Source organism: Notamacropus eugenii, chromosome 5 (assembly GCF_028372415.1).
Source record: "Notamacropus eugenii isolate mMacEug1 chromosome 5, mMacEug1.pri_v2, whole genome shotgun sequence".
NCBI lineage: Eukaryota > Metazoa > Chordata > Mammalia > Diprotodontia > Macropodidae > Notamacropus > Notamacropus eugenii.
The window spans coordinates 223,338,848-223,359,179 of NC_092876.1; the positions used below are offsets into that span (position 1 = coordinate 223,338,848).

The 20,332-nt window shown below is 36.6% G+C and overlaps 2 long non-coding RNA genes across 2 annotated transcripts in view; both read right to left on the bottom strand.

Moving 5' to 3' along the window:
* LOC140505793 (uncharacterized) overlaps positions 1–20,332 on the bottom strand; it is a 265,621-nt gene that overhangs the window by 78,918 nt on the left and 166,371 nt on the right. The gene's annotated exons all lie outside the window — the stretch shown is intronic.
* LOC140505796 (uncharacterized) lies at positions 5,533–8,371 on the bottom strand. The gene is made up of 2 exons (XR_011967668.1): positions 7,225–8,371; positions 5,533–6,910 (listed from the first exon to the last, which is right to left on the bottom strand). It is a non-coding gene; the product is annotated as an uncharacterized lncRNA (long non-coding RNA).

The following is a 20,332-nucleotide window of genomic DNA, read 5'->3' on the forward strand; positions in this document are numbered from 1 at the left end:
GAATGCCAGGTGAAGAAACTCCTGACAATGCTGATCAGTAATGTTCTGCAATTTATATAGTCTGAGAAAATTCTTTTGGGATTGTTATTATTCAGTCACTTCCAGTCATGTCTAACTCTTTGTGACCCCATTTGGAGTTTTCTGGATAAAGATGCTGGAATAGTTTACCATTTTCCTTCTCCAGCTCATTTTACAGATAAGGAGAGTAAGGCAAACAGAGATAAATAACTTGCTTAGGATCAAACAGCTAGTGCCTGAGGCTAGATTTGAATTCAGGTCTTCCTGACTCCAGTTCTAGCACTCTATCCACTGTACCACCTAGCTGCCCATACTTCTTGTGGTAGTAAAAAGTAAATGACTAGCTTTGGGTCATATAGGTAGTATGCATCAAAGGTAAGACTTGAATTCGGGTCTTCATGATTTTCTGTCTAGTTCTTTATCCATTAGAGACATTACTTTTGCCTGTCTATGTATCTATGTATCTATCTATCTATCTATTTTTGGTTGGGTATGGGTGACATATACTTTTTCTCAAACTATGTTTCCAGCAGCAACTTGCTCTATAATTTGCTCTAATTTTCAAAAACATACTTGGCAAATACTCACCCACAGCCATTGTCATTGTTTGATATGAATTAACCTTAAAAAGAAATAGAACAAGTTAATTCACTGATTGAATATACACTGGGGAAAAGCTTGGCAAAGTGGATAGGATTCTAAGAGTAAGAAGGATCTAAGTTCAAATGAGCTTCAACTCTTTGAGTCTCAGTTTCTTCATCCATAAAATGGGGATAATGACACCCATAGCACCTAGGTCAGGGCTCCCAAGAAGATCAAATATTATAATGCATCTGAAGTACTATATAAATATCAGCTATTTGCTACAAATATGTCAGGTATATGTGGAAGTGTGTATGTATACATGTATATATGTATATACATACTTCAAGCAGAATCTGTCTTCCACATAATTTAAATCTTTTTTTCTCTCATGAAATCTTTATTTGGTAGAAATAAAATAATCTACCTATCCTTGCATACAAAAGCATCAAACAATAGTGTTTCTATAGTTTTATTCCATTTAAAGAAATAATCTAGCCCCAGTTATATACAAAGCAAATTTTGTTTTAATTATTATTCATCGAGCTAATGAATGAATGAATGAATGAAAAAAATAAGATCATATATGTGTCAAACACTATGGTAAGTAATAAGGGATACAAAAATTAAAAGAAAGTCCTTATCCTTGAAGTGTTTGTATTCTAATGGGGGAGATAATAATGTGGACTGGAAAGGAAGTTTGATCTGGGGAGTCACCAGGATAGTAAATTGAGACTTAGGGCACTCAATTGGCATGTCCTTTCTAATAGCCTGAAACTACTGATTTGACAAATGCACGTAGAACCAAGAGGTTCAACCAGCATGGTATTAGTATAGATGGCAAGGTAGCCTGGGGGACCCCTGGATGGTGTATAAAGCATAATCAATGCTGTCAATGCTAAATGTATGAACTTACATAGCAGACAGGAATCCTGTCTGTTTAATTAGCTACTTACAGACTTACAGCACCCAGCATATCAGATATGGTGATAAATAGTACTGTTAGGATAATGAAGTAATTCTGATATGGAGGAAAGATCTAAAAGAAAATTCCAGGATCCAATGAGTGAATAGCTGAGTATAACATTACCCACGGAGACTCAAACCAGGCAAGATAAATGTATTGCTGAAAGGTAGAGAAAAGACTCAGGAGGTTAAATGTCTCACCCAAAGTTATTCAGTTAGTTTAGCAAATTCTAGACTAAACTAGAATTTTTGTCTATTATATCAGACTATCATCAGTACTCATTCTATTATAGTATAGCATACTCCTGTCTGACTAGGACCAATGCTATAATACTTGCACTTTACAAACTACATTAACTTTCTTTTTACTCTCAATTTTAGTTTAAATTACTGAATATAATCTACTACAAATGATGGTAGAAATCAATGCCGCCTCTTCCCTATACTTTCATAAAAGTCAGACAGAGTTGCACAAAGGTGTAATGCTCTCTCTGCCTGAGTTGTTGAAGTCCAGTGGCAAGACAAAGGTCAAGACAATTGCTGATGGCCAAGGAGGCATGGTGTAACCTTGGTATCTTTGATGCTTGACCAAGCTCTAACTGCGCCACAGCCCCTGCCTCACATGCCTTGAGGGACTTTGGAACAAATTGTTCTCATTTACCCACTCCACGGGGGAAAATCTTCACATGCTTAGGGAATTGACAGGTTTGAGGCCTATCACTTATCTTCAACCTGGTTTAATCCATCTGCCAAAGCAGTCTACTAGAATGTAGTCATTGCATATGCTACAGCTTCTTGGAGCCACTTGGAGGTGACAGTTGGGTGAATCAGGTGAATACCAAAAGTGGGATGAGCAGCCCTGAAAAGGGTTTGCCTAGCCTTCACACCAGAAATGTTGTCCTCTTGAATATTTCATATACCCTGAGGTGTTAATCTGTGAGGAAATGGGGGAAGTGGGGTTGGAAGTCTTCCATATGGAGCAGGGTAGTTTCCTTCCCATAGCAACTAATATTATCCCAGCTTCAACTCACATTCCTCTGATAGGTTCCCGTGTCACTGACCACCTAAAGGCCAAACCCACAGAATCTCTGCTTTGTTGGGATCCCTCTCACAGGGCCTACCTTTCCCATATTCACCATAGGTAAGTCTGTTTTCTGCCTTTCTGTGGATGGTCACTTCCCCACCCACATACAAAGTTTTTGCCCATACCCACATACAAGTTTTTGTAGTTGGGCAGTCATAATATCAAACTATATGCCATATTAAAAATATACAATGAAGCTGGGATTAATTTAATTTCTGAAAGTGAAATTAAGAGGAGGAGAGGATGCTCATGAAGCTGTAATAAATTCCTAATTATAGCTGTAAAGAAACTGAAAGTGGAGTCCTTTGAGTGGGGAATGGCCTTTCCAGAATTTTCTACTCTAATCTCCTCAGGTTGCATTGCTTTATAGCACACATTACAAAATGTATTTGTCTTTGGTATAGCATATACTACCCAGTAATGTCTAATTTTTTTTAAAGCAAAATTTACTTTGGATCCTTGATTTTAATTTAATCATAGGAGTATAATTATTCATCCCTAGACAAGCCTTAATTTAAGTTTTATAGTAACATCTGAACCAGTTCTAAAACATCTGTTTGATATGAGGGGAGAAAAGTCCATTGTTCACATAATCTTACCTATCTGATCTTATTTATCTAAATGATCTATCTCATAATCTTATCTCAATTATTTACATACTCTTAAAACTATTTTTACATGAACTCATCTCTATAATGATAAGTCCATTTTATGGATTTTTGAGTGAACAAGAACTTACATTTATGTAATGATAAAAGTTTTGCAAAGTGCTTTTCCTCATGGCAACCCTGTGACATAGGCAGTGCAAATATTATCAGCCCCATTGTACAGATAAGCAAACCACATATCCAAGAGCTTAAGAGGCTTGCCCATGTTCACATAAGTAGTGTGAGCTAGGCCGACTTCTAATTCAGTTCTACTGATTCCATCTCCAGCAGTCTTTATACTATATTGTCCTTCCACATTAAATTTCCCAAAGACAATACACAAATGAATATTTTTGCTTTTTCCAAACATATTTGGGACAAGAATGATGTAATAAATGAAAATGTTCTTGTTTATAGATATTTCAGGAAATACTATGCCAAGAGAGTGTACCATAACCCCTCTTAAACTAAATATATTAGAGTATATCAAGTGTCATATTGTATCTATTATAGGTGGGTAGTTGGACAGTCATGATGCTGATCTATATGCCATATTAAAATATACAATGAGGCTGAGATTAACTTCTGAAAGTGAAACTAAGAGGAGGAGAGCATGCTCATGAAACTTAAGTGCAAAAATATGTTTACTCAAAAAAATAAAATAAAAATGTACCTGTTAACTTTTTTTGTCGTGAACTATTACTTCATGGAACACTTCAAACTCAATTGCCTTAGGGAGTGAGTGGCAATGCCATTATCTATCTCATTTTCATTCTCCTGTCTTTCACTGTCTAGATTTCTGTTTGGGTCTCGTCAGTTTCCCTTTTTGTGTAATACAACATATAGACAGTAGAGGGCACTTTGAATTTAGACAAGGTCTGAGGAAGCTCAGAATCTTTACTCAGAAAGCTTTTGTTTGTCTATTAAGAAATGTGATACAATTTTGCTTTACGTTTTAGAGAAATGTGAATTTTTTAAACACTGCTTTGGAAAAGTTTGGGTAAGTTTATTAGTTGAAAAAAAAAAAAGAGGCTTTCATTTAGTATGTATTTACTAACCACTGCCATAAGTAATTATATGTCTTATCACTTCTCCAGAATAAAAATCAGTACTCCAATAAAATCACAAATATGTTGTAAATGGAGGAATAAAACCTAGATATTTTCTTATGTGAAGAAAATGTAGAAAATTACCATCAACATGAATCGAATTAGCTGAACATGTAGAGAAATACAACATTCACTCTACAGAAATTAAAATGCTTAAATAAAACTAGAAGCATTAATGTTATGCTTATCCATCTGGCCTCAGAAATAGAAGCAATATTTTCTCCTTTTGCCTCTCCCTTTTAGAAGCCAAGAATAATTTTTAAAAAACATTCCTAGACAATATATGTTAATACAATAATGTGACAGTTTTAAAACAAAACTACTTCATGTTGCAGAATTTTCTGGGACAGTTAATTTTCATAAATGTCTTCAAAATTTTTAAATAACTTAAAAAAACTTGTGAAAATCAATGGAATAATTTTAGCAAAAGCTTAAAGTATGTTATTTGAATGCATTATTGTTTTATGTTTTTGTGCATAAATAAATGTATGTATATTTCATCGCTAGTTATATAGCTCCTCCAGTTACATGACAAATATAAAACTCTTATCAGCAATGATTCTGATTTATTTCAAATAAGTGAAATTTTCATTTTAAATATTTTTAAAGTTCAAACTAAAAAGACAGTTCTTCACCCATACACATTGATCATCACATCAAATAACCATACCCATACTGTCATGGCTGTAGGCTTTCATATTTAAAGTTTTACAAAATTACATTTATTCATTAAGTTCAAACCAGATAATATAAGAAGTCAAAACATTTTAAGTTATTTTTCTTTTATCATTTGTTAAATAAATGCCAACTGGATGCCAATTTTGTATACGGATGGATTGTAAAGAGAAGACCTATTTCTTGCCCTTGAGTAGCTTATAATCTAACTGGGGAGACATTCTGGATAAACAAAGTTAACACTCCTGAAACAGATACCCATGTGTATGTTCATCCTCGGTGATGTTTCAATGCACAGACACATACACAACGAATACTTTGAGTTCATATGTACCCATGTGAAGGTATATTAATGGACCATATTAAGGATAGTGAGAGTATGCTTTTATGTTGGTATGGGATTGATGGGCTTTGGTAGAAGAGAATAAGGCAGTGGTAAAGGATAACACGATTCCCAATTACTCTATGTCATTTATTTCATGTGGAAGAAAAATCTGAAATAGAAAGGCAAAGTCAAACAATCATTGTTCTTAAGGAGTAAGGGGAATCCTTAAGTAGGCTGCCTGCTCTCATACCCTTACTCTCCAGGAGGGAAGAAGAATGAAAAATAATATAAAGCCGTGCACCTCACCCATAGCCTGGCCCAGTGTAATTTTCATAAACCCAAAGTAAGTAAACAGCAATTGTCACTGCTCTAAATGCTCCGTAGAACCCCTGATATTTATCTTTCCTCCTTTTCTAATTTATTATTGCCAGTAAACTATATATTTGCCACTAACACGGCCTGAATAGATTTGAAACAAGAAGTGTTGCAGGCTCAAATGGACGGTGCCTATTATCTCTTCCCTTTTCTTCCCTGCCCTTTTATGGCCTATAACTTCATTCAATCTGTAGCTACATTTATGTTCCTTTAACCACAAAAAGGGTCATCATGCTATCTCTGATAATGCAGAAATCGCTTAATTTGTTCATCTTCTTTCAACTACTGGACCTTCTCACCTCCACCGCCTGGCACGCCTAGAGTCTGCCCACCGGCTGAGAAAATCCAGTTCGTGTGCAGCCTTCACCCATGCCTTCCACCAGATATCCCAGGCAGAACCAGGATGCTAGAGGCCTGGGATGCCAGGATGCTAGAGGCCTGGGATGCCGGGATGCTAGAGGCCTGGGATGCCGGGATGCTAGAGGCCTGGGATGCCGGGATGCTAGAGGCCTGGGATGCCGGGATGCTAGAGGCCTGGGATGCCGGGATGCTAGAGGCCTGGGATGCCGGGATGCTAGAGGCCTGGGATGCCGGGATGCTAGAGGCCTGGGATGCCGGGATGCTAGAGGCCTGGGATGCCGGGATGCTAGAGGCCTGGGATGCCGGGATGCTAGAGGCCTGGGGTGGCCTGTACTACCTGAAGTCAGGAGCCGGTCTTGCTAGAGAAGTCAGGAGGCGACGTGCTCTTTACCACCAGTGATGCCTGCTCCCAACTAGTCAGAGGGAGAGGCAGAGGACAGCAGTCAGCTGAGGCTGAGGGCAGAGCACAGGAACGAGCAGAATCTGCTTGCTCAGAGGACAGGAGCATTCGTTCCTCCCCATTCTGAGCCCTGTTAGCAGGAAGGAGAGAGGGAAGAAGCTGGGCCTACCCACAGCTGTTGCTGCACATGCTGTCCCTGGTGCTGGGGCTGCTGCTGCTGCAGCCTGCTCGGGACTGTCCACTGCTGCTATCAGGATGGCTGCTGCTGACCGTTCTGCCGCAGCTGCTTCTGCTCTGCCTCTTGCCTCTGACCCTTCTCCTTCCAGGATTTGCACATCCTCCCACAGTCCCAGCTCTCCACAGGCACCACTGTTAAACAGAAGGGAAGGCATTCTTGGTGGGGTGGGCAAACCGAAAAGATGCTTCAGAGCACAGAAGTGTTCAGGTCGCTGACAAAGCTTGGGGCTCCCTCCCCTCCTGTGGCTGTTCGCCGGCCCGGGTCGCATCTCCCTGGGAGCTTTAACGACGCTTTGTCGACTCCAGCTTAGAGTCCCTCCCTGTCCTCCTTCCTCTCCTTTTTTGACTTGTAGCCATGCCTTGCCCCTTACCTCCTTCCATAAACAAACAAAAACCCCACCAAACAACCCCCCGAAATAAAGATACGTGTCCCAGGGTAGCCTTACATTTTTCCAGTCGCATTTTTTTTAACTCAGATTCAGGTAATAGAACATGCTTTCTTTTCAGGGCCAGGGAGAAAAGGATAAAACACCAGTGGATGAATGTGGAGTCGTAGGGGCAATTAACTGCTGATTTTGAATAGCATTTCTTAAGGAGTTTCCTGAACTGCCCACTCAAGTTACTTCCCATTGCAAGCTCCTCTTCCCCTTTGGTGGCTAAGAGCTGGGTACGATTCAGCTCATAAAAATATGTCACAGCAATTGGAATTTACCCTTTGACCTTCAACTCCCTCACTGCCACCTCGCCTACACACACATCCAGAGTCTCACACAGAAGCAGCGATTCACTAGCTTTGTTTTCACTAAACAGATGGCAGGATCACTGGTGAAAACTGCTTTTTTGTACAATTCACACAACTCCAAGAGGCTAATGTTCAAGCCTACTTGCAAAATAGCTGTGAAACAAATTTCTTGCTCTGTATTATGTATTTTTTTTTTTTTGTGAGGGAGGGAGAAGAGATTTTACATGTAGCACCCTCTCTCCTGCCACCAAATCTGTTCACAAATAACCCTTCCACATATTAGAATATTTCTTCACTATAATATTTAGGTAGATTTTTTGGTGTGGGAGGATCATAGCTAGGGAGAAAAAAATCTTTTATATGGGGTTAATAAGTATGCTATTTTTTCTAATTTTACTTCCCTTAAATGATGATAAAAAAGTATAACAATTCCATTATTATTGTAAGCCTCATGTATAATTTATAATACAAGCTAAGTATCTAAATTGCATAAGTATGTATTTATACGTATGTATATATGCTATGTATATATAGACATCTATACATATAGATGTCTATATATATATGTGTGTGTGTGTTTATATATATATAAAACCCCATTTTCCAAATAAAACTGCAGTTGTTCATTTTTGTTCTCCTCCTTCGCTTTTGCCTTTTTTTCAATGAAAGCCCCATTTCCAACTATGGCCACAAAAATAGTGTTTTGTGCCATTCCTTGTTGTATGTGTGTGCAAAGATTGAAAAGCCAAGAAAGTGGGCAAAATACTAAATCAGGCCATTGCACTGGGTTGGTTCAAATACACATAAAGACATTTTTACAACATTATTGGAAGTATCACTAAATAAAATGCTTAATTTTTGAAGCCACTAATCTTCTATGAACATGAATATTATTTCTACTTCAAAGTTAGGAATAATTCAAATGCCCAATTACAAGGCTACATCCTCTTTCCACAAACAATGGTCCCTTGGTCCCATCCCAAATTGTGTGCCTAAGAGACTTAAGAAGATTTTAAATTCAGAGATTTTAGAATATGAGGCAATGTTAGACACCTGACACACTTAAAAAAAAAAAACTGCCTATGGGCAAGTAGAAATGGCATCTTGAAAGAGTTTCTGGCAACCATTATCATGGATGTCTAAGTAATGAATATAATGAATATGTGACAGCTTAAATTAAACATGCCAGTCAGTCATTAAATTCCTTTAAAAAAAACTTTAATGTAATTGTGTACTTCTTTTTAAGGCCATACATATCTTTCTACACTCTCCAGCTCTCTCTACCCCCTTTCTTTTGTGCTACATGCTGCTAATGCTAGCATTTGTTGAGCCCAGAGCACACATCCTACAATAAGGATAATGGTGTATAAACAATCACTTATGGTCCTTTTCTAAAGTGTGTTATTACCATTTTCCCAAATCTACTGATGAGCCTCTTCAGATTTTCTCTGGCATGACTACTCATATGTGTTGATATATTTGGTTACCACTGCATAAGTGATGATCATTTAACAACACTCAAGTCTTCAGACACTAGCTCCCTTTCTCATTTATTTCCAAAAGATGTTAAAATGATTCTATACTCTCCCTTTTGTTTAGAGTTCAGGGAGCTACCAACCTAAAGATAAATCTGCAAATCTACCTGGATATTCTTTATCATTGTCACTGGCTTAGTGGTGGTCTGCCATTTTTCTTGAAAGCTGGGCACCAACTGCTGGCCAGAAATATTTTTCACGGAATTCTTTGTACTTTAAATAAACTACTACTTCAGGAACCGCCAAATGTCCCTCATTCATCTTCAGGACACAGGGAGTTTCATGTACATCTTTGCAAGCTTTGACTCTGGGAAATGTTTGTCTCATCCTTTTGCAATTCCTTGTTTTCTTTGAACTCACTGCAGGTTTATTAATGGCCTTGACTAAATTAATGCAGATGTATGTTTTTAAGGTTTATGCTATGACTAATCTTGTGCAAAAAATGTTCATTTATAAAATTAGATCATATATCCTTTCCCTTGCACTTTTTGCCCATTTCAAAAGGGTCTTTCTGTGGGTCTCGTATAATGAACATCACTAAGGGGGAAAGAATTGTTGTTTCCCTTGGCATTTCTCATCTTAAAGTGGTAGAAGTGTACTCATCTGCTTTTCCCTGTGGAGAGGGAGATAATATGATAACCTTCTGATTATATACATAAGCGGAAACTGATCAGCTTCTCTTGTGGTTCGTTTTTTAAGGGCAAGTTCCAGTTGGATTGTGCTAATACACATATTCATGAATCTCTCCAAACAGGATTCACGGCTCTCCAGGGAACTCTTGAAGTATGCATCATTGTTTCAATGAAGTATCTTCATTATAAAACATAGGGACTATAAAAGGTGAATACCATTTGCCTCAGCCTAATATAATCTCTAGTTTGACTTTCTTCTTCTATGGAAATTTTTTTTTCTGTAACAGAAAGGGAAAATGACACAGAATCAAATTAGATATTACATGAAATTGGATAAAAATGCCTTTTCTTTAAAAATCGAATTCAATCTCCTCTACAACATTATATGGATAAGGTTGAGAACCTTAACTCTGAAACCCAAAAATCTTTGTGTGCCTACAAATGTTTTATTTGACAGAAAGTAGTTTATGGAAATGTTTGGTCTCCAGAGATACATACGTTCCTTAACTTAAAAAAAAAACAAAAAAAAAAAAACAGGGCCAAAGGGAGTGAAGATATAATAAATAAGTAAATATCTTTAAGGAATAAGAAGACACTTTAGTCAACACCCTGCTCAGAAATTAGAGTTATACAAAGCCTTTCACTCACTGAAAATAGGATAACATCTTTCTATCACCCCTTTTAGTCTGTTTATGAATAAAATACCTACCTTCCTGAACATTTCACTGTTCTTCCTAGTATAGTTTCTCCCCACCCCCCAGGAACCCTAGATTTGGGAAGTTGTACCAATGCACATGTTACAAAGGAGTCTTTATTAGAATGGACATGAATGGAGTTCTGAGCCAGACTACAAAAGCCCTACATTGGAATGGTATATAATGGGCTGTATTATAGAGAAGCAACACTGTCTTTTAGATATGAAGGACAGTTTCATACAGCATCTATTGCAAAGAAACAAAGGAGTTATGTAGCTCACAAATTAGGGTATTCACGTCCAGTTCTATTAGTTGGGGAATGTGGAGAACTTGGAATGTAAAGTGACTTTGTTTTTCTGGCCAATATAGGGAATGATTTGGCATCACTTCCGTATTACTTGTGTAGTGACCAAAACAGATAATACCACTCACACACAAATATAAAACTTCTATGTACCAAACTATGTTGCCTTGAAATTGACATATTACCATCACCAAGGATTACTGGCATACTGGTGTTAAAGTAATCTCATGAATATTGAAATCTTAGCCTCATACAAGCAACATTCTAGGCCAAATAAGACATGCATAAATGAAGAAATCTCAAAAATAGTAATTCTTTTATGGCATTACAGTTTTATTAGGCATTTCTATTAGGCAGAAAATGACAAACACTGGAACACAGTTATTAAACTAGGTTACTTAGTGAAACTTACAATTTAGGATAAAAACTAATAGAACATAGTTTCTGCTTGGATTCATTGGTATTTCCTTCAAGAGATACATCCAAGTTTAATTTGTAATTTCAAATGTACAGTGATCTCTTCATTATCCTTGTTTAGATTGGCAGGGCCTAATTTTTTATCTCCATTCCACCTTTTCCTTTCCTCTTAGGGTTTTGGGGCATATTCCCCTATGAATAGTTGCTAGATCACTGAATTGCTCAGTGACTACTTTTAGTTTTATCTTTTAATATTATCTTAAATAAAATGAAATTAAGAAGTTAGAAAGACTGTTAAAAGAATATACTGCATTTCAAAATGAAATACAAAGGACTTTGAACTTATCATACACATTCATAATTCATATAAATGTGTACATATATGTGTGTGTGTGTGCATGTGTGTGTTTCCACTCCCTTTCAATTGTACAGAAAGCTGAGAATATATTGGGCTAGTTCAGAAGTCTACCAACACTGAAAGCTCTGAGTTTCAACTTAAATTTGAATGGTTGATGACTAATTTAATTTGCAAAATGTTACTTGTGTTTTCATGGAATAAAAGAGTACTTTTGATAACTCATAAAGGATTTTGGGATGTAATGTCTCTTAACAAATAGCATTGGGACAAGGGTAAAATAGAGAGAAACAAGTAGGTGAAATTTCCCTGAAAATAGAAATGATGTCTCTTACAAATTAAAAAGAGAGACAACTCTAGGGACAGTATATTGCTCCTGGTATAGTGGAAGGAGTACTTTTCTAGGTACTATGTCTGCCACTAGGGGCAGATGAACTCTTAAGGTTCCTTCCAAAAAAAACTATGTCTGCCACTAGGGGCAGATGAACTCTTAAGGTTCCTTCCAAAAAAAAAAATGGTTCAAGAGATCTTTGGAATCCATAGGCTCCATAACTCAGTTTCCCTGTGTCTAAAATAAAAAACACTAGATTAGATTGATTTCTTAGCTATCTTTTTACTTTAACTTCTGTTATTCTAAATATAACACTTTCACAAATCAAAATATGTGAGTACATCATTGCACCTAGTCAAGAAGACACAACCATCTCAATTTAAAAAAAATCAAAAGTAGATTTCTGTCATTTCTTATAGTTTTGTCTGAAGTTTTTAAAGTGTGCCTAAAGTGATTTAATATTAAAAATAAAATTAAAACAGAATAGTTCAACCATTTGATAGATTTCAATGCTATGTGAACTTAACCAGTAACTTAATAAAGTAGTCACATTGTATTCTTCCTTCCCCACAAAATTACATATGTGATAGATTTTACAGAAGTTGCAGGATTTCAGTGTGCATTTAAGAGGTGGGTGGTAATACTAAAGGAAATTGGAATCTTATTCTTGACTTCATTCTCTTATGTGAAAAACAAATATCCTCTTCACCCTTTGGATTTGGATCCAAATGGACCCAATGGAAAATGAGAAGCATATGCTACAGAGAAAATTATGTAAATGTAAGAAAAAAAATTTATACTATACTGCCATGACAGAGAGGTAAATCTATGAAAAATAGTTTGATAAATACTGAAATAAATACTGAAATCAAATGATAAATAAATCAAGGTACTAAAACCTTATGCCAAGAACTGCATTATTTCCTCCCCGGTGACAGAGAGACAAAAAAAACAAATGCTAAATTAAACCTCGGACAGAAAACTCAGAAAAGAACCTAACCAAATCATAGTTTTATTTTCTCAGATAAATTTTGTCTGTATGTTCTTTCACAAGTTTTTTGTTTGTTTACTTCAGGAAATGGGTATATTAGAAAAAAAATTTTACTGCCAAAATTGATGAGTAGCAAATGGAAACAATGGGAAACGAAAAGCATAGAAGGAAACATGCTTAAAGTAAAGAAACAGAGTTTGTCCTTTTAATGCTTAATTCTAGGGGTATGAATAACCAAAAATTCATTTCCAGTTTCTTATACGGAAGTTGTAATCACTGATCTTTGAAGATGTCAGGTAAATTTCAGTAATGTATTCTACATGTCACTTGAATTTCACTACATCCATTATTATATTTCACTACCAAATTATACATTTCTCTCACACACAGAAACCAAACTTATTTTCAAGTAATGTAATCAGGCTAAAGGAGGGAGTATTTTTAATAGGCAAAAAGAAAGCTTAGTCCTATTCAGTCAGATACTTCTGAAGCGGAATCTGAGATTTCAGGTGTAATTACCATATTCAACTTTGGTTGGCTGCCATCCAGTAGGTAATCTAATTGGACTCTGGCAAATAACAGCACCTCAATGAGTCCCCATAGGCTGGTGGAGAAATCTAACACAATTGAAAGACAGTGAGAAAAAAAGCATCTGATGGTCTAGAGATGCCAGACAAAATTTAACTTTTTTCCTTTAGCAGCAAATGACTGGGGGGAAAATAAAACAATAAAAATGTGAGAACTGTGTGCCTTGAGGAAACCAACTAGAACCCACATATTATAACACAGTAGGGTTCACTAGGAGGAGTACTGGACTTGGAGTCAGAGTTCCTTAGTTCAAATCTTGACTCTGATCCTTAGTATTCCACATGTGCCTTTGGGCAAGTCATTTGACTCCTCTGGGCCTCAGTTTCTTAAGCTTCAAAATGAGGTGATTAACCTAGGTCAGGGGTGGGGAATCTGCAGCCTCAAGGGCACATGTGGCCCATTAGGTCCTCAAGTTTGGCCCTTTGACTGAACCCAAACTTTACAGAGCACATTTGTTAAATGAAAAGATACTTGACCATCTCAACTTCTGAAAAATATCGAAAGTAGATTCCTGTGATTTTCTATAATTTTACCTGATGTTTTTTTAGTGTTCCTAAAGCAATTTATTATTAAGAATTAAATTAAAACAGAATAGTTCAACCATTTAACCAATTTCAATCCTATGTGAACTTAATCAGTAACTTAATAGCCACATTGTATCCCTAAACCACCCTCCAGCACACACAAGCACACACACACACACACAAGCGCACACACACACACACACACACACACACACGACACACCACACAAATTTGTTCTGTGAAGTTTGGATTTAATTAAAGGCTCCCACTTGAGGACCTAGAGGGCCACATGTGGCCTTGAGGCTGCAAATTCCTTACCTCTGAGTCCTAGGTCATCCCAAAATTCTCCTCTACCTTAAAGATCCCTTTAAACTCCAATTTACTAAGAATTATCAGAGAATGGCAAATTTTAGTTAGCAGATTCATCATTAATGCCCTGTATGAATTACTAATTTCTAAAATATAAATGAAAATATATAAACTATATAAAAACACAATGATCCAAAGGAAATCTTCCATTGTTGTCTCTGAGGATACTTCACGATCTAGGTGGACCTCAGAGTTACCACTGTGACCATCAGTAATTCCTGTGTGTGACTTCAGAGTAGTTGTAGAAAGTACAGGGCTGAAGCTATGCTGACTGCAACATATTCTGAAACTTTCATTTAAGGGATGCTTGTCATTTGTGACTTTCTTTTAAGAGTACCATGTGGAGGAAAATGCTGGCTATCTCATTATCCATAAAAACGAATTTCCACTGGAGACCAGATACTGGGAGGTAAATCCCTAAATACATATAATATAAATTCTTTTAACAGAATCAAGTAACTATCATGCTGATAGCCTGAGCACAGCATTCTTTCTACTCTGACATGCATGAAAATTGGCATTCTTTTCAGTCTTTCTCAAGAATATGTTGATCTTTCTATCTAAATATATCTGCTCCAGAAACATATGTCACCTCTTGATTATCTGTGCTAAAAAAAAGAGGTTAGCAGAAAATACAGGGAGGGGCACTTAGAGCACTCTAATAGGAGTCAGGAGGTCTAGGTTTTAAGTACCACCTCTGTTCACAAACAGTCAGGCAAATAACTCATCCTTTGCTCATTTTGTAGAGAAGGGATGGGACTGCATTCTTTGGAGGTTTCAACCTTCTCCAGCTATAGTTCTACCACTGTATTATCCCAAAGGCATTTGTTTTTGAAACACATTCTCTTCTATTTCTTGATTATACTCTAATTAAACTATTGATAAATCTCTTTAGACTCTAAGTACACAGTAACTAATGGTAGGATGGTGTAAGAATTTGGCTCAGAAACACCTGGATAACAGTTGAAAATGCACAGCTCTCTTAGAGATAACCAAAAATTGATATAATTGAGGACAACAGAGGGAGTGCACTGGTTTGCTGTGATTTTGAAGGAACAGGCCAGAATTTAGTGAATATTTTAATGAATACCCAAAGCACAGATTCTTGAAATGTTTGGACTTTGGTACAACTCCAAAGTTGCTTATCGTAAGCTTTTTGGAAATTATTTGAACTTGTTTGGTCAGAAAATTGGGCCACAAATCCCATGCTACTTCTCACAAGATATCAAGAATGGATAAGTTTAAACTGGATTGAAAATTGTGCATGAGTGGCACTTTGACACTTTTGAAGCATTTCTGACTCCTGTCCTAACAACAGGCCAAGCAGATCTGTGTGAAACTTTATTTCGAACATCAAGCCAATTACCAAATTTTGTTTTTTTTTTTTTTAATTTCTGCTTTGTTCATGAGATAAATGAAAGTTCAGTAAGACTTATTTTATTTAAGCCAATTGGTTGGTCCATCCCTAATCATGGTGCACCAAGCTAGTCCAATAACCTCAAACAGGCTATCAAAACAACCTTGTCATTTCATTTTTTCACAATTTTCTTTTTTTTCTGTGTCTGTATACCATATCATACTTAAATCTCTGTTGCTTTCTGTCATGCGCTTCTAATCTGTATTTCATTACAGCAGAATTTCAAACATGGTGAAAAATGGTAAAACCCACAAAAGGGAAAATGTCATTGTCTATAAACAAACCTTTGACTCTCTTTCTCGTAGGGTTCAGCAGGTTTTCTCAGATTGTCCAGCTCATCTGGGTCATAGGACAAGATTCTAATGTGGAGTTGAAGAGTCAATTCAGAAGACAAAAAAAATAACAGAGAAACAGCTGTGGCTAAGAAAATGAATGTGTTTCTAATTGTAACAAGGTCCTTCTTTTATTCACCATTAATTGAAAAAAAAAACTCAAATAAAAACTATTTCCATGATAGCCAGAATTTAAAAGTTAATTTGCTAAACACTAAATGGGAAGAAGAGTTCAGAAAAATAGAGGGGGGCAACTAGATAAATGGATAAAAAAAACATTTATTATTTACTATGTGCCTGGATACGTGCTAAGTGCTATTAGTACAAATACAAACAAGTAAAACAGCACCTCCTCTCATGGGGCTTACATATTAAAAGAGAAAGGGAATACATAGAGAGAAGCAAGAGTTTGAAAGTAGGGTTTAGTGGGAGAAGGTAGAGAAGGAGACATGTGCAAGCAGCATCTCTTGGAGATGTCTATGAAGTGGCATGGTGGGATTATGATTGGGTAAAATAAAATGAAAACTCACCAATCTGAACATGGTTAGAAAGGTTGGAGTATGAGTACTGTTGGTATGAGGCTGAGGAGATTGGCATATAGGCAGCATTACTTAGAGCTGTTCAGAAAGTGACCTGTTAAACCTAGAAGAGGGTAAGGTAAGGTGAAATCTCACCAATTACAACCCAAGGACACAGTGACCTGAGTTCAAATGGGAAAAAAAAAAAAAAAAGAAAGAAAAAGGCAAAGTATCATTTCAGTGGTATAAGGAAGCCCCAATTCAGAAATTTCATATTGGAAAGCAAAATAACAACTTGTTTCTAATTTATTGTCTTAGAGATATGTTTAGGCCTGACCCCTCCTAATTCCCATGCTTTCTCTCTTTTAATTATTTCCTACTGATCCTGTATATAGTTTGCTTTGTATATATTTGTTTGTATGCTGTCCCCCTCCTCTTTTCTTTTGTAAGCTCCTTGAGGGCAGACTGTTTTTTGCCTTTTTTTGTATAGCAGATGCTTAAAAAATGTTTATCGAATTGAACTTGATTGAATTGACTTGCCCATGGTCACACAGCTAATAGGTGTTAAAGTCAAGACATCAACTCAAGCTTTTTGCATTATTCTCAAATATTAATTACCAGCTCCTTGCCCAGCAAAATACCAAGAAATAATTGTTTCCAAGTAGAACAGAAATATTAGAGATACTACAGCATTTGATCATGAGAAAAGTAAAATTCAAGTCCATGACTTCTAATTAAAAGGAGGAAGAAGTAGCAACTAAAGACTTCCTTCTAAGAAGAGTTCAGTTTTAATGATGGGGGTGGGGAGAGAAATACATCTATTTCATAATAACAATGACAATCATGCTTTAACGTTTGCAAAGCACTGTATATATGTTATCTCAGTTCATCCACACAGCAATCCTATAAGAGCTATTATATTTTACATATAAGGAAATTGAGTCTTGGGGAGGTTGAGTGACTTACCTAGGATCACACAATGGTAAGAGTCAGAAGTAAGAGTTGGGTATTTTTTTACCTGCTGTGACACATAGCATTCGTTTTATCACATGTTATAAAGCAAATGAGTTATTTTCAAATGTTTAGATCTTCAGAAATCATGTGAAAATAAAGAGACATTTATGTTTTCTACATATCAAACATTCAAGGAAAAAAAAAAAAACAGAAAACTTTCCAGCATTAAATATGTTTGACATGGAAGAAAGTTAATTATTTTCAAATAGATTTTTTGGTCCTTTGTCCTTTAGTCTCACATTTCTAGCTACCTATCAGACATCTCAAATTAGATGTTCTGCAGACCTCATAACTCAATACATCCAAAATTGAAGTCATTATCTGTCGTCCAAAATGCTTCCACCTTTCAAACTTCCTTACTACTGTTTAGGGTACCATTATCTGCGTAGTTGCTCAGACTGACAACCTAAATGTCATCCTCTGGTCTTCATTGTCTCTCATAGCTTCATATCCAATCTACTGCCAAAGCTTGTTAATTTCAACTTTGCAATATTCTTCAAATATACCCCCTTCTCTCTTTGGGTATTGCCACCATCCCTGTGCTGGTTGTCTTAGCCTTCTTGTTGGTCTGTCACAAGTCTCTCTCCACTCAAGTGCTTCCTCCACTCAACTGACAAAATGATTTTTCTAAAGAGCAAGTCACCCTCTATTCAGTAAACTCCCGTGATTGCCTATTATCTTGAGAATTGAATATAAAATCCTCTGTTTAGTGTTCAAGGTCTTTCATAACCTATCCTCCTAACCCCCACCATTCCAGCTTTCTTATAGCTCCACAGGTGCTTTTCAGTCTAGTGACAGTGGGCTCTTTGATGTTCCCCATACAAGATGCTCAATCTCCCAACTCAGGGTATTTTCTTTGACTGTGCTCCATTCCTGGAATGAACTCGGAACTCTCTCTCTCTCTCTCTCTCTCTCTCTCTCTCTCTCTCTCTCTCTCTCTCTCTCTCTCTCTCTCTCTCTCTCTCTCTCTCTTCTCTCTCTCTCTTCCCTCCCCTCACCCCCTCTGTCTCTCTCTTTGACTTTTCCTCCTGAATTTCCTACTTTTCTTGAAGACACAACTAAGATCCTACCTTCTACAAGAAGCCTTTCTCAGTTTCTCTTCATTCTAATGTCTTCTCTCTGTTAATCATTTCCTCTTTTATCTTGCATATAGCTTCTTTGTACATATTTGTTTGCATATTATCTTACCCATTAGGTTGTGAGTTCCTTGAGAGCATGGACTGTCTCTTGCCTTTCTCAGCACATTGACTGGTATGGAGAAGGCACTTAAATACCTATCATCTGACTGACTGAAATGTCCCTGTAATGTGACCTAAAGCCATAGCACTACATAGAGTTGCCAACATATGCTGAGCAGTCAGGTTTTATTCCCACTTCTATGTTTGGTAATTTAGTGAGTAATATATAGTATTTTTCTTTCCCAATTGACTCTTCCAGAATATAAAAAAGAAGAAAACATACTGAAATGTTCTGAGTATTGATCATAATATGTTCTATGATTCACTGAGATTGGTAATATGTTAAATTGGCCACATACTTCTAAGACAAAACCAGGTCGATGGCTAGTAAACTCATTTGATTAGGAAAAAAACAGGAGAAGGTGAATGAATCACATTTTGGAGAAGTAGCTCATGTTGGTTTCAATTTTCTTCAATTAGGATGAATGTTAGTAAGGACATTAACCCCGTCATCTTGGCTTAAATCCAACTTGGGTAATTACATTTTGCCTACTTAAATTCTTTTTGTAGTTCCAGTGGCCAAAGGAATTCTTCACTTTCTGCCTTCTATTGTTACATGATGCTGCATCCTGCTAAACTGAGGCCACAGTTAACCTCAGAGATGGCAGTATCTCTGGTAGAGAGATAACTTGATCTCCTTCAGGGTATCAGTTTCAGTAAACTTTTATTCTTAAAGATTTATGAAATTGTAATAAAAATAAAGTTGTGAGTAATGAGAAAGAAGCCAAATTGCATCTTTAGTAGAAGATACAAAAAAAAAAAAAATCCAGTCTATAATGAAATGTCTGACAGGGACTCTGCAGTAATTGGAGATTCTTTTAGCAGACCCTGGCTGCAAATGTGAGATCATTATCATTAGATTTTAAAATACCAACAAGTAAAATACGAAGGGATAAGCTGCACTTTAAAGTCACCTTAAAAATCGCCCCAAAAGTTCAGTCTCAATTATGTACAATCAACGTCATTCTCCTCGACTAGAAATTGATATCAGAGAAGAAATTCCAAAAAGGGAAAGAAAAAAGCACAATTGATGCTGACAGATTATCAATGAATATGCTTTTCTAAGTAATGCTCATACATGTGCCAATTCCCTGTTTATTTCTGTGCTCTACCTGCAATGAACTTTCACCACATTTTTTTAGGGATACTGAAAATTACACTTCCATCAGACTTTGCTCAAGAGTAACCTTTACTATAAATACCTCAAACCCTTTCCTCAAGATTTCATTTGGAGATAGAGATGTCACTCCATACACTGTGAGTTGGTGGCTAATCTCAGATACATTTTAAAATTCCATGGAAATCTTCCTCCCTCTCCATAACACTTATGAATGAGGCTGCTTTGGGCTTACATCTCTAAATACAAAAGCCCTTGGTTTTCATGGGAATGGACATAGTAAGATAGGTATAAAATAATAAGTTGAACTTCTATTTTAGAATGGACTGAGCCATTTCTGTTATAGACAGTCTAGGAGCATAAGGTTGTTTTAAGAAATCTGTGATAAACAGGGCTTATTTTCAATGAATATTGGGGGGATAAATTCTCTTACCC